A 13,983-nucleotide genomic window follows, 5' to 3' on the forward strand; every position below is an offset into this window, starting at 1 on the left:
TTCCCTTCAATCTTACCTTCTTAGTTGTGAAATCCCTAGCCGTCGTCGAAAAGTCTATCCTTCACCCGCTCACGGGACCGCCTGGCCAGCTTGCGTATTTCCCGGTCTCCTGCTTGGAACACCCATCCGGCGTCCCACGACTCGAAACCGGGCGATGGAGTCGGCGGCGTCGTCCTCCGTGTCATCTCGCAGCTGCAGACGCAAATCCGCGGTAAAATCGACGAGCATAGCCGTCCGCGGGATTGTTTCTTCAAAGGTAAGTCATTGTTAGTTCATGGGGGGAAATTCTCACTGGAATCTAACCGTCATTTACGTAGTTTTATGATTTCATGATCAACCTTTTAAATATGATCGTTGTAGGAAATCCAAATAATTTTGAAACAAATTCCTGATGCATTCTGCCAGAAATTTACAACAAAATTCTTCAACCAACGAAACGATTCACGAACGTTTTAGAAATCCTTCCAAAAATCGTGCAAGAAGCATTTTTGGAATTGTTTCATGAAGAAATAGGAGGCCTTGGACCGATCCAGTTTTAGTAGTAGGCTATGAAAAACCTAGCTACTCCGCCATGCCAGTTGTTATGGTCACTCCACTACAAGCCTTCAAACAGTTAACACTTACTTACTTACCGGTCAGGCTAAGGCCGGGGTGGCCTCTGCTGTACATAGTAGCCGCCTCCATTCCACTCGGTCCATGGCTGTTTGCCTCCAGTTCCGCACTCTGCGTAGGGTCCGCAGATCGTCCTCCACTTGGTCGACCCACCTAGCTCGCTGCGCACCACGTCTTCTTGTACCGGTCGGATGACTCTCGAGAACCATTTTAGTCGGGTTGCTATCCGACATCCTGATGACGTGACCCGCCCACCGTAGCCTCCCGATTTTCACGGTATGGACGATGGTTGGTTCTCCCAGCAGCTGATGCAGCTCGTGGTTCATTCGCCTTCTCCAAGTCCCGTCTTCCATCTGCACTCCGCCGTAGATGGTACGCAACACCTTCCGTTCGAAAACTCCAAGGGCGCGTTGGTCCTCTGCACGTAGGGTCCATGTTTCGTGCCCATAGAGGACGACCGGTCTAATCAACGTTTTGTAGATGGTTAACTTCGTGTTACGGCGAATTTTATTCGATCGTAGAGTTCTGCGGAGTCCAAAGTAGGCACGATTTCCTGCCACAATGCGCCTCTGAATTTCTCTGCTGGTGTCGTTGTCGTCGGTCACCAGTGAGCCCAAGTACACGAATTCTTCAACCGCCTCGATTTCATCACCGTCGATATGAATTCGGGGTGGCGGGCGCGGTGATTCCTCCCTGGAGCCCTTGGCCATCATGTACTTTGTCTTCGACACATTAATGACTAATCCGTAAACAGTTAACACATACTTACAATAAAGCTAATTTAAATTGTTCAAGTTCCGTTTCATTCTTTCGCCCATCTGAAGAGAGCCTCCTTTAGGTTATGGGCTTGGGCACGTCTTTGAAAGAAGGTTCCGGCATCCCGCAGCTGACTGGACCAAACTATGAAAATTGGATGTTGCGAGTCAAGCTTTACCTGGATGCGGCGGAAGTATCGACGGTGTTGAAGGCGGAAGCTCCAGCTGAACATGATACATCAAGAGCGAAGTGGGACCAGCTGGACAGGAAGGCGAAGTCGTTGCTGGTTGGATTCTTATCGGATGAATGAATGGAACTAGTCCGAGAGAAGGAAACCGCTTGGTTGATGTGGAAGGCCCTCGAAGAAACGTTTGCGAAGCGCTTCGTGACCACCCGAATAAAAATTTACATTAGCCTGACATTTAATTTTGATGTGTACATCAACATCAAGTTTTAATGTACTTCTGTCGTTGAACATTAGAATACATTACGATTTAGATGTGTTTATGCAAGGTAACATAATGTATACATCAGGAAATCAAATGTTTTATGATGTCAAGAATATTATCCAGAACAACAAAACCTGACGTTTTTAGATTTTTTTTGATGTACAAAAACGTAAGATTCAAACGTTTTTCTGATGTATGTTGATGTATAAAACAATAGATTCAGACGTTCCCTGATGTATATCGATGTATGAAAACGTTACATTCCAACGTTTTTTCTGATGTTTTGCAATGTACAAAACGTCAAATCTAGACGTTTTTATATGTTTTTTTTGACGCACATAAACATGCGATTCGCATGTATTTCTGAAGTTCTCAGATGTTTTGAATGTTTTCTGATGTTGAACGTTAGAATACATTGCGATTTAGATGTGTTTATGCAAGGTAACATAATGTATACATCAGGAAACCAATCGTTTTTTGATGTCAAGAATATAACCCAGAACATCAGAACCTGATGTTTTCATATGTTTTTAGATGTGAAAAAACATTAGCTTTAAATGTTTTCTGATGTATGTTGATGTATGTAAACGTTAGATTCGAACGTTATTCTAATGTTTTTCGATGTAAAAAACGTAACATCTAGTCGTTTTCAAATGTTTGTTCATGTACAGAAACATTATATTCTGACGTTTTTCTAATGTCCTCACATGTTACCTTGAATTTTGAGGTGTTGTCTTTACCGTTTGCTAAACGGGCACATTAGGCCCAAAGAGGGTCACCACCATGTGGTCCGGTAACCCTCTTCAAAAAATGCATATCAGAATTTTTGATATGCGCAATACACGAGCCGACACTTCCCTTTAGATAATTAGAGAACCAAGTTCGTTATCGATTGATATCTTCGTGATTCAACGTTAGAATCTGATGTCACCCCGTTTATTTCGATGTTTTACGTACTTCAATTTACTTAAGCATGACGTTGGCGTATAATGTAAGATTAGAAGATAACGTTTTTGAATGCATTTTGATGTTTATGCACATAACGACATGACATGACATGACGTTTGCTGTTAATGTAACATTAGAAGTAAACGTTTTTGGGTGTTTCTTAATTTTTATGAATACGTCGTTCAACATCAGTACGAAATTACGGTTAGAATTTAACATTAGAACCCAACGTTTTCAGATGTATCTGCATTTGTAAACGTCTAGAGGTAACGTTTTTTATATCGTAAAACATTAGAATATCGTTTGCATCTAATGTTTACATACATCAACATACATCAGAAAACGTTTAAGTCTTATGTTTTTGCACATTAAAAAACTTCTATAAACATTTAAATCTAATGTTTTTGAACATCAAGAAATGTCTGAAAACATCAGGTTGTGATGTTCTGGGTATTGTTCATGACATCAAAAACATTTAATTTTCTGATGTATGCTACCATGCATAAACACATCTAAATCGCAATGTAATCCTGATGTAGGAGACATAAGGGAACGTCTGAATCTAATGTCCTTGATTTTTAAAGAGTAAAGCGTTCAACATCAGTACGACATTAGCTCATAATGTAACATTAGAATCTAACGTTTTTAGATGTATCTTGATGTTTATGAGAACATCGGTTTACATTACATGACGTTACTTTTAAATGTAACATTAGAGCCTAATGTCTTTGAATGTTTCTTGATGTTTATACTTGCATCATTATACATCAGCATGACATTACAATTTGATGTAACATCAGAACTTAATGTTTTCGGATGTATCTTGATGCTCATGAGTACGTCTTTTTACATCAGCATGACGTTACATTTTGATGTAACATCAGATACTAACGTTTTTTTATGTATCTTGATGCTCATATGCACATCGTTTTACATCAGTATGACATTAGATGCTAATGTAACATTAGAGTCAGATGCATTATCATGTTTTCATATGTCAAGCTGAAGTCAGAGTACATTAAAGCTACAACATAAAACGACAGTACTAAGTGTATTGATGTTGTTTGCTAATGCTTAGCTACATCTCAATTTGTATTCGGGCAGTTAAACCACAGAGAACAGACATCCAAGTCCAGTTCCGAAACTGTGTAAGGAATTTAACGGCCATTTGAAATCGGCAACACAAGTGGCAATAGCGTGGCGCTGCAATCGGTTTATTTCCCATACTAATTTAATTCACCACTTGAAATGTTCCAATTCACCACTGACTGTGGCAATATGGTGTTTGGTGGCGTTAGTGTTGTCATCGTGTATTGGTTTGCAACCTTACTAAAGTAAAGATTCAAATCCTTACACAACTTTCCGAATGAAATTTGTTCTAGCCTGGATGTCTGTTCTCTGTGGTTAAACCCTTTTAAGGAAGCAGCTCGCAAGATTACGCATGAAGGAGTGATCATCTATTTTTTTTGTCTGTATTAACGAGATTTTTAGCCCTATGCTAGTTCATCTCGGGACTCACGCTTTACTTCCCTTCCGAAGGAAGAACTCACTATTTTGTGAATTTGTCGGGAGTGGGATTCGATCCCAGGTCCTCGGCGTGATAGTCAAGTGTTGTAACCATCACACCAGGTCCGCTCCACAGGGATCATCTATGCGAAACCATTTCGTGGCGTTCGACGACCTTATCCGGCAATTGAAGTCTGCTGGTGCCAAGCTGAAGGAAAGTGACTTGGTGTCACAGCTGTTTCTGACCCTTCCAGATAGCTACGACCCCCTGTGACAGATAGACAGCGGTGACAGCGCTCAAGAACCTGGATGAGAAGAACCTGACTCTGGAAACAGTGAAGCAGCGGCTGCTAGCTGAAGAGTCGAAGCGGGTCGATCGTCAGGATTGCGTTAGCGATGACAAAGGTGTGGCGTTCGTTGGAGGGAAGCAGCATGACAAGAAGACGTTCACCCGGGAATTCCATGGTAAGTGGCACCGGTGCAAGAAATCGGGCCATGTAAAGAAGGACTGTCCCTTGAAGAAATCCGATGGAAACGCTCATTCTGCGGTCGGGAATAGGAAGGCAGTTGCTTTTATGGGAAGAACCGAACATCCGAAGGCATCAAATGGAGGCAGGATCTCGTTCTGCGTAGACTCGGGCTGCAATGACCACCTGGTCAACGAGTTAAGCCATCTGACATGTTTGCGAAGCTTGAAGGAACCGTTAGTCGTTGAAGTCGCGAAAGAAGGTTTGTCCCTGATTGGCGAGTCGGTTGGAGAATTGATCGGGCTGTCGAACAAGAGTGTGGGGCTCCGCATGAAGAACGTTATTTTCATTCCGGAACTGCAAGAAAATTTACTTTCGGTGAAGAAGCTTTCTCAAGCCGGAATTGATGTCCTGTTCACCGGCCAATGTGGTGTCGAGCGTGCGGAATTTAAGCTCAACGGTGAAATAATTGGCATGGCTTTCTTGAAAGGTAATGTTCGTTTGTACACTTAATTACTGGTTCAGGAATCGTCGGATAATCGCGCTTAAAAGAATTGAACTCGCGGAGTAACTTTGACGGAGATAGTTCGGTTTATTGGTGCTTAAATTTGTTCACAATAGTTCACTTTGCAAACACTCGACTTGATGGATAGAAAAATGGACTGTATCACTTGGTGTTTTATTTCTGACTAAAAATGTACAATGTAACTGAGTGGCTGCTGACCGTGTGCGATGTTTTCTGGACATCGGTTTTCTACCTGCGGTCGGCTCTATCGACGATCGTGGACGATCGATACGACATAGAAATGTGCAGCAGACTGATAATTTGTGTTTGATAGAACGGTACAACTATAACAGCTATCAATATTGCTCGGACACTAGCTACCTCAGTGCTTCCCAAACTGTGCGCCGCGGCGCCCTGGTGCGAGGCGAACCTTTCCCAGGTGCGCCGCAGAATTTTGGCTTTTGTGACGAAACAAAAAAAAACAAACTCTCTATTTGTATTGCGGAACACCTTTAATTTTTTTTTTACCTTATTAGTGAAACTAGTGTTGCTCACATTTTTTTAAACCTTTCCTTACTTTTCGATTGTTCCATTGGATTTCTGGTATCCTTTTTTAAAACATATCAATTGAAACCACATTTTGAAATTTCAAGTTTTTGAAATTGTTTTTGGAATTCTTAAGCTTCAGCTCAGCTTTTGATTTTACTATAACTTGTCCAAAGATTTTAAATTCAAGAACATTATTTACGTTCTTTTCAGAATAACTCGGAACAGCTTAGCGGCATGCAGGTTTGCCGATCTGGTAGTGTGAAGAGCTAGCTTTGACCTTTTTTAACCGAACTGTTTCATCAGTACTGCCGCAACCTCGCTGAACTCGAATAAGTTTGTTATGCTCGGTTTCATCAATGGGGTTATGTATGGCCAATCCAGGCCCAAAGGGTTAGTTTGAAATTTATGAAAATAAATTCAATCAAAGCCAACCTGGCAGGTCTTTACAATCTCTTCATGTGTCCCAGTTTGCCGAAATTTTCCAAAATAAGGAAAAGTGTTGCCTTGCAATTTTCGCAAAAAGTTAAAGCTTTGGTCAAGTTCTGTGTAGTCATTTTCATTCAATAAGAATTCTTTAACTATTGCAAACGCTTTAGAATTTTTGGCTGAATTGTTGAAATTCAGCAGCTTGTTTTTCCTTTACATCTGAGTTTCTTCGTATTTTTAAAACTTTTATAATGAACATGATAACATGATTTTCGAAATCTTACAAATATTTAAACTATCTTTGAGGAATAAATTTAAAAAAATAGTTAGTTTTCCAAATATTGGTTTCTGGAAACATGACATTAGAGAAGTGTTTCACGATTTTGTCCTGCACACTATAAAGTGAAAGTTGCCCAAAATTAAAAAAAAACTTTGTTAAAAACTTTGGTGCGCCGCGACATTTTTGGAAATGTCAAAGGGCGCCGCGATAGCAAAAAGTTTGGGAACCTCTGAGCTACCTAATTGACCTTGTCGTGTTGGTCAGTCGAATAGAATTTGTTCAGTAGTGCTCAAAATTTTACAATCGATATTTGGCGCAAACAGGTAATTTGTATCAATTGGAACTGCGAGTTGGAAATACGGGACAAGCGAACATCAGCACGGTGGAGGCAAGCCGGCTTTGGCATCGGCGGCTAGGACATGCTAGTCAACAAGCGATGGAAAGTATTGCAAGTCGTGAGATGTCGACGGGTTTCACGAAGAAGATAGACCGCACAGGCTTTGTGGTACGTGCATAATGGGTAAGCAGTGCTGTGAGCCGTTTGATGGAGTTTGGGAAATAGCCAGTCATCCACTAGATCGATCCACCAGCCTGGGATGGTTCAAGATTCTTCGTTTCCTTCATCGATGATTGGACGCATTTGGCGATGGTTTATTCTATCAAGCGGAAGAGTGAAGTCTTCGCCTGTTTCAAGGAGTATGAAACAATGGTCACCACCCACTGGCAATCCAGGATCTGCAAGTTGACTGTCGACCAAGGCCGTGAGTATTTCTCCAATGAACAGAAGCAGTACTACCGAAGAAGGGGAATCCAAGTTCAACCGACGGTGGCGTACTCCCCGCAACAAAACAGTGTCGCCGAACGTTTTAATCGAACCCTGGTCGAAAAGGTAAGGTTGATGTTAATTGATTCCAAGATGCCCAAGCGGATGTGGTCGGAGGCGGCTCTAACGAAACTGCAGTGGAACTATGGACGAAATCCAAACCGGACCTGAGCAAGCTTTGAATATTCGGGTGCAAGGCCATGCCGTGGATTCCAAACCAGCTGAGGAAGAAGTTAGATCCGAAAAGCCGTGAGACAGTCATGATTGGGTATGCGCCCAATGGATATCGCTTGTGGGACAACTCGTCGAGGAAGGTAATAATTGCAAGAGACGTGAAGTTCGATTAGGAAAGTTTTCCGTTCGCCGATGATGATGATGCAACCACAGTGCCTCTGGTGATTCCCACGTTCTACGAGCCAGAGGGGGTACAACTGAATTCTCGAAGACCGGTTGCAGCAGAGGTTGAAGATCTGAACGAAAATGAATACGAAGAATCAAGATCAGAACTTCGAAACCGTGAAGACTGTACAGAGTCAACCAACGGGAGCGCAGACTCCCAGATCTGCCAACTACAATGAGATCGAGCATCGTGACGACAAGGACGCCTGGCTGGAAGCGATCAACGATGAGTTGCAATCCATGGCGGACAACAAGGTGTCGAATTTCGTCCCGAGCCCAGCCGGAGTGAAGCTACTGAGATCGAAATGGGTGTTCTGCGTGAAAGAGGACGCGGATGGGAATGTCGTCCGGCATAAAGCGAGGCTGGTCGTCAAGGGATTCCTTCAAAAGCCAGGAGTCGATTACCACGAGACGTACGCACCAGTGGCCAAACTGACGACAATCCGGGTTGTAGTGGCGGTTTCATTGCGGAAAGGATATCTGGTTCACCAAATGGACGTCAAAACTGCTTCCTTGTACGGAGAACTCATGGCGGTTCCAGATGGCGTTAAAGCAGCTCCAGGATTGGTCATGTTTTCATTTGACGAAATTTTTGACAGTTTGAGCAAACAGAGGTTTGGTAGTTTTAACATAAAATAACAGATTGTTTTAAACGACTGCACTTTTGCGTCTAACAAAGCCGGATTGGGATTGTGTTGATGACGGCAGCTCCCGCGGCAGCTCGGAAATCTATTTTTAGACACTCGGAAAGTTGATGGAAAGGAGAACGGTTAAAAAAAGAAAAAGGCGAAACCGATTAACTTTTTGTGGACGCTGTCTTGAGTATCTGCGCATTATCCATCACGACGAAAACTGCACTTGGAAGTTGCGGCGATGGATTGGCCTTTCTTTCCTCGTTCTGGCGATGTTGGGGTAAGAACTTTGAAGATGTGTGAGTGCTTCCGGGCCATGTTTGTGGTCCCCATTTTGTAGAAACAAATGAAGTTTTCAAAGTTATATGGAATGATGGGAATTGGTTGTTTTGAACGATAAATTCCAAGTAAGAACAAAGAAGTATAACTTTCACTCAGCGAAGTAAACTACAGGTCGGACTCGATTATCCGGGTGACTCCAAAACTATTTCACCCCGGATAATCGAGCCATGCTTCTTTTCTTTTATTTTTGATGTTTTTCAATCGAAATCTGTTCGCTAAACAAAGAAGCAAACATACATGATCTTGTAGTGCCTCAACTTTACGTCTGGTATTGTTATAATTATGTTTTTTGAAAATGAAATTTTAGCTGAAGAATGTGTAAAAATAAAAACAATTATCAAACAGGGTAAATCCTATTTACAGGTGTTGTATTTGATGTTTATCACATATTTTGACATATTGTAATTTAAAAATTTGTTAACAAAGCAAAACCAAACTTTTCCCCGGATAATCGAGCCATTTTTGCTGGATAATCGAACACCGGATAATCGAGCCCCCGGTTAATTGAACCCCCGGATAATCGAGTCCGAAATTCATCAAAATACCTTATGAAATTTAGCCATAACTGTAAAGTATGGATGCCATAAGAATACCTTATGAAAATTGAACATGCTTATTATGACCTAATTACATAAGATAAACTTATGAAAAGAGCAGAAAAATCACAAAATGATGCAGACTGGAATCGATCCATGAACGTCGAGATCACTGAGCTCGTGCCCAACCCACGCGGCTATCGACGCTTGAGAATACCGTGTTGCTAAATGTGTATAAAAGCCATACTGTGAGTCGATTCTGCGTCATAGACCGACCTTATGAAAATCGTTACAGCCGTTATGAATTGTTTAAAGGCCATTTCATAAGTTAGACCATATGATAATCTTAGGTTTATTTGCCTGAGTGTTGAAATAAGTAAATGCTTAGTTTGAAAATCAACCATGCGTTTTATTAGGTTTTATTATTTTGAACAAACCTCATTTTTCTGCGTGTATCACAAAGTGAGCAAGAATAGAATTATAGAACGCACTGTTGTTTGGAGCTTGTTTCTTAAGGTTTGTGCTTCTGAAATTCTGATGCACTGTTAAAGCGGGATTTCAAGACGTTAAACGAAGACAATTAATCCAAAGACAATATGTAAATGACGGTCAGATTATGATTGAAAAATAAGCAAGGAAGTAAAACTTACCAGTAACTCATCCTCCCCAAATCGATACTCCGCGTCTTCATTATCCTCGGCGCTTCGATCGGAAACCATTTCGTCGTTACTCCGTCGCCCGTTCAACCTCGAGTCCCGTAAGGCAAAGAAGTACTGACGAAGATACAGGTTGTAGGCCCTGCGAAAATCCAAACCATTAGCAATCGGAACTGTTTGGCAAATCCGTTATACCAACTTACACGTGATCCCTCAAATCGGTTCCGCCAAATTTCTCGATGTCTTCGTACAAATTCTCCACGCTGCAGTACTCAAATCCACCGGTTGGGGCACTGTTGATACTGCTTAGGCTGCTGCTCAGCGTTCGATAGCCGCCGATCGGTGTTCTGTTGGATAATCGATTCAACCAGCGACGCAATCTGATCATTCTATTTAGGTAGGCGGAAAGCACGAGTCGGAACCGGAAGCCGAACACTGGTTAAGCAACAAGCACTTTTTCGCCGGTCGGAAGTTTTGGGATTCGATTTGAATTTATTTTGAGCGCGCGCGCCATTTATTTTGTGGGAACTTTCCTATCCCTTAAAAGTTTGGGGCTAACTTCACGTAAGCACGTTAGAAATAATTCAAACACTGCCCACGGGCCCACGGTTAAATATTTGCACCACGCAATTTTATTGGCTGGTTTGCTGAATATGATACACGCTAACCTGAAACTACCCATCGCCTGGGTCGATTCTACCCGGATTTTCATGTTGTTAGCAGTTGTCAAAATCCGGGTAACCCGAAAACCCAGATTGGTTTAATCTGGGTAAAGATCTGGGTAATCGGCACTTTGTCACTTTTCGGCTTGAGAATATGGCAGCGGTCAGGCAAACGCTGGCAATTATGAATGTTTCCACGAAAAATATGAGGATAAATGACGGGAAAACAGTGAAATTCTTCCAGGGAACTGTTTTCCTGCATCAGGTAAGTGAACAGCACATGGGAGTTGGGAGCTTTTTATAAAAAATCTAATTTGGAAATAAATTAAAAAAATCAAGGTCCAGGAGGAGCTGGGTACCGGTTACCCAGATTTTGTCACCAACATCGGTAACCCAGATTTGAGTAAAGGTGCCTTTACTCAGATTAGAGTAACTGCAGTTTTGCTCAATCTGGGTCGCTTTGACATCAATCTGGGTAACTGAGGGTTAGCGTGTATACACCGCGCGGCCTTTGTAATGTTCCAAACGCGCATTTGCACAAAATTCCACGCGGCAAATCCCTGAGGAAAGGAACAGCCGCACTTGAGGAAACGCCGCAATGTTATCTCCCATAAGAATGGAGTAAAAGGGGAGCAAAAAACGCGGCTGTTCCTTCCCTCAGGCATTTGCCGCGTGTACTTTTGGGTAAATACGCTAATATTGCTATTTATTTATTGCACAGTTCCCACTAAGAGCCGATGCACACGAGCGTTACTTGACGCTGCGTGAATTCACGCTGCGTCGCCGCAGCGTTCCTGTGGGGTATGCGTTGACATTGCGTGACGCACACGGTGCGGCGCGGTTGCGGTGCGGTAGCGTTGCGTTCTCGTGTGCATCCTCCCATTTGATTGTGTGTAACTCAGGACGCACTTGCGTGCACGCTGCGTGGACGCGCCGCCCGTGTGTATCGGCTCTAAATCGAACTGCACAGTATGAAAGTGTGACGGTTGAAAAGTGTGACGATAAGTGCAACCGCGCTCTCTGACAGCATTTTGACGTCGAGAAATGTCACAAATAAGCACGTGGTGTGTGTTTCGCCTGATTCTTTCTCGATTTTGTTTTGATTCTCATCCATCTGACAACCCACGCATTTGGCTTTCTTTCTTTTTTCTCACCCAGAGTCATGACCGGGTGGCCAGTTATACAGGTTTATGCATTTCTCTTGTAGAAAAAGATCATAAAATGTGTAATTTATAAAATTGATACAGTAGACGTTCGATAACTGCAACATGTTTACGTTTCAGTTAGCGAACAAAATTCGATAACTGCAACGTCAGATAGGCGTCAACAACCCATCAATTGACGTTAAATGAACAAAAAATTCATTCGATTGTTCATTTGGGCTAACTTGGCGCACCATTTTGACGGATAGCGGTGCGATAACTGCAAATTTGTTGCACTTACCGGACTTGCAGTTAGAAAGCATTGCAGTTAAACCGTTTGCACCGACCGAACGTCTACTGTATCGGCAACCGTGCTGGAGCACAAAAATAGTGTGATACAGTAGACGTTCGGTCGGTGCAAACGGTTTAACTGCAATGCTTTCTAACTGCAAGTCCGGTAAGTGCAACAAATTTGCAGTTATCGCACCGCTATCCGTCAAAATGGTGCGCCAAGTTAGCCCAAATGAACAATCGAATGAATTTTTTGTTCATTTAACGTCAATTGATGGGTTGTTGACGCCTATCTGACGTTGCAGTTATCGAATTTTGTTCGCTAACTGAAACGTAAACATGTTGCAGTTATCGAACGTCTACTGTAGATGAAGTGCATCAAAAATCCATCTTTCAAAGCAACCAGCAATAAACCCTCCAGCGATAGGGCACTGCACTGTTTTGATTTTGTATGGGATTTTGACGTTTCTTGGCCTTGTTGTTTACAAAATTACTGTAAGAGTGAAAGAGAAGGAGAGAATTTCATGCAGTGCCCTATTGCGCTGTTGACGGATTTCACGCCAACTCGAACAAATGTTGGCAGCACCCTCTCAGATTACCGAGGGGGGCGACACAAGATTATCACATTTTTACCAAAAATCTTACGCATCTTTTGCACTGTGCATTATCCGTTTCCATCTTGACATCTGCTTTCCATCCAAAATCTATCTCAAATCTTTTTTTCAAACTATAGGGCACTGCACTGTTTTGATTTTGTATGGGATTTTGACGTTTCGTGGCCTTGTTGTTTACAAAATTTCTGTAAGAGTGAAAGAGAAGGAGAGAATTTCTTGCAGTGCCCTATTCACATCTCTTCAATCTAATGCGATCGACGTAAACAAAGCAAGCGGTTTTGTTGCCAAACGTCAAAACAGATCGCAACCCTTGCAGTGAATCGCGCAATTAAAGTTGGTCGTCGGGAGTAAACAGGATCTCCGCCTACCGTATCCCGAAGAAAAGGAACCGGAGCAACCCGGCCTTGTGAAAAGCGAGTGGTGACGTTCCTCTTAAATCAGCAAAGCAGTTGACGCAGGCAATGTACAGTAGACGTTCGATAACTGCAACATGTTTACGTTTCACTTAGCGAACGAAAATTCGATAACTGCAACGCCTGACAGTGTCAACAAGCCGTTAATTGACGTAAAATGAACAAACAATTCATTCGACTGTTCATTGGGGCTAACATGGCGCACCATTTTGACGTTTGGCGGTGCGATGACTGCAAATTTGTTGCACTTACCGGACTTGCAGTTAAAAAGCATTGCAGTTACACCGTTTGCACCGACCGAACGCCTACTGTATCTCCACCGTTTGCAGCCAGAGCTAGGGCCGTGTTCCGCTTCCGAGACTGGTGAGTGATGGTTCTAGTCGTCGAGATTGTCGGCCACTCCCTTTACATCTCGCTTTGCATTGCTGGTCTGCTAGGCGGAATGAAGCGAAAAAAGTATGTCCGAATCTTAACTAACGCTTAGAAACTGATTACTATTAATATTTTTTAGGCACCGCCGTCTGCATGTAGCACCATTCACTCAGTGAGGTTCGAGGATCGGTGACAAGTACCTAATTTGATGCCAGTAATAGTCGGTCTACTAAAGGCTTTCGGGACATGATGCTCTCTCGGGATCGGACCCCGTTTCCACGATTTCTGCTCCTTCAGTGACATTGCTGTTCCTGGCAGCGGCTGCCAGGCATCCTAAGCATGCAGCACTCCTTCATCCTACGGCCACCGATATGGTTTACCTCTTCAATCGGATGCTTTATTCCGCTACACACAAGCATTTCTAGCATCTTGACAGGCTCCCCAATCCAGCCCGATTATAAACCAGTACCCCCGTCTATAACAGCACCTTCTGCAGCATCGGCGAGGTACTCGAAATCGGTCACCACCTCAGTCGTAAACGATTGGATAAAGAACTATTTTAACCCATTAAGCCGTGGAAATTAGACGAGGTGTCAGAGTTTA

General features: G+C 42.8%; 1 long non-coding RNA gene and 1 pseudogene across 1 annotated transcript; one reads left to right on the forward strand and one right to left on the reverse strand.

The window, feature by feature from the left end:
* Positions 1 to 20: 20 nt before the first annotated feature.
* LOC115266842 (uncharacterized) lies at positions 21 to 10,378 on the reverse strand (annotated as a pseudogene).
* A 2,945-nt stretch (positions 10,379 to 13,323) lies between these two features.
* Positions 13,324 to 13,983, forward strand: LOC115265313 (uncharacterized). Its single transcript, XR_009999239.1, has 2 exons — positions 13,324 to 13,464; positions 13,520 to 13,983. It is a non-coding gene; the product is annotated as an uncharacterized LOC115265313 (long non-coding RNA).

This window comes from Aedes albopictus, chromosome 3, assembly GCF_035046485.1.
Source record: "Aedes albopictus strain Foshan chromosome 3, AalbF5, whole genome shotgun sequence".
Taxonomy (NCBI): Eukaryota; Metazoa; Arthropoda; class Insecta; order Diptera; family Culicidae; genus Aedes; species Aedes albopictus.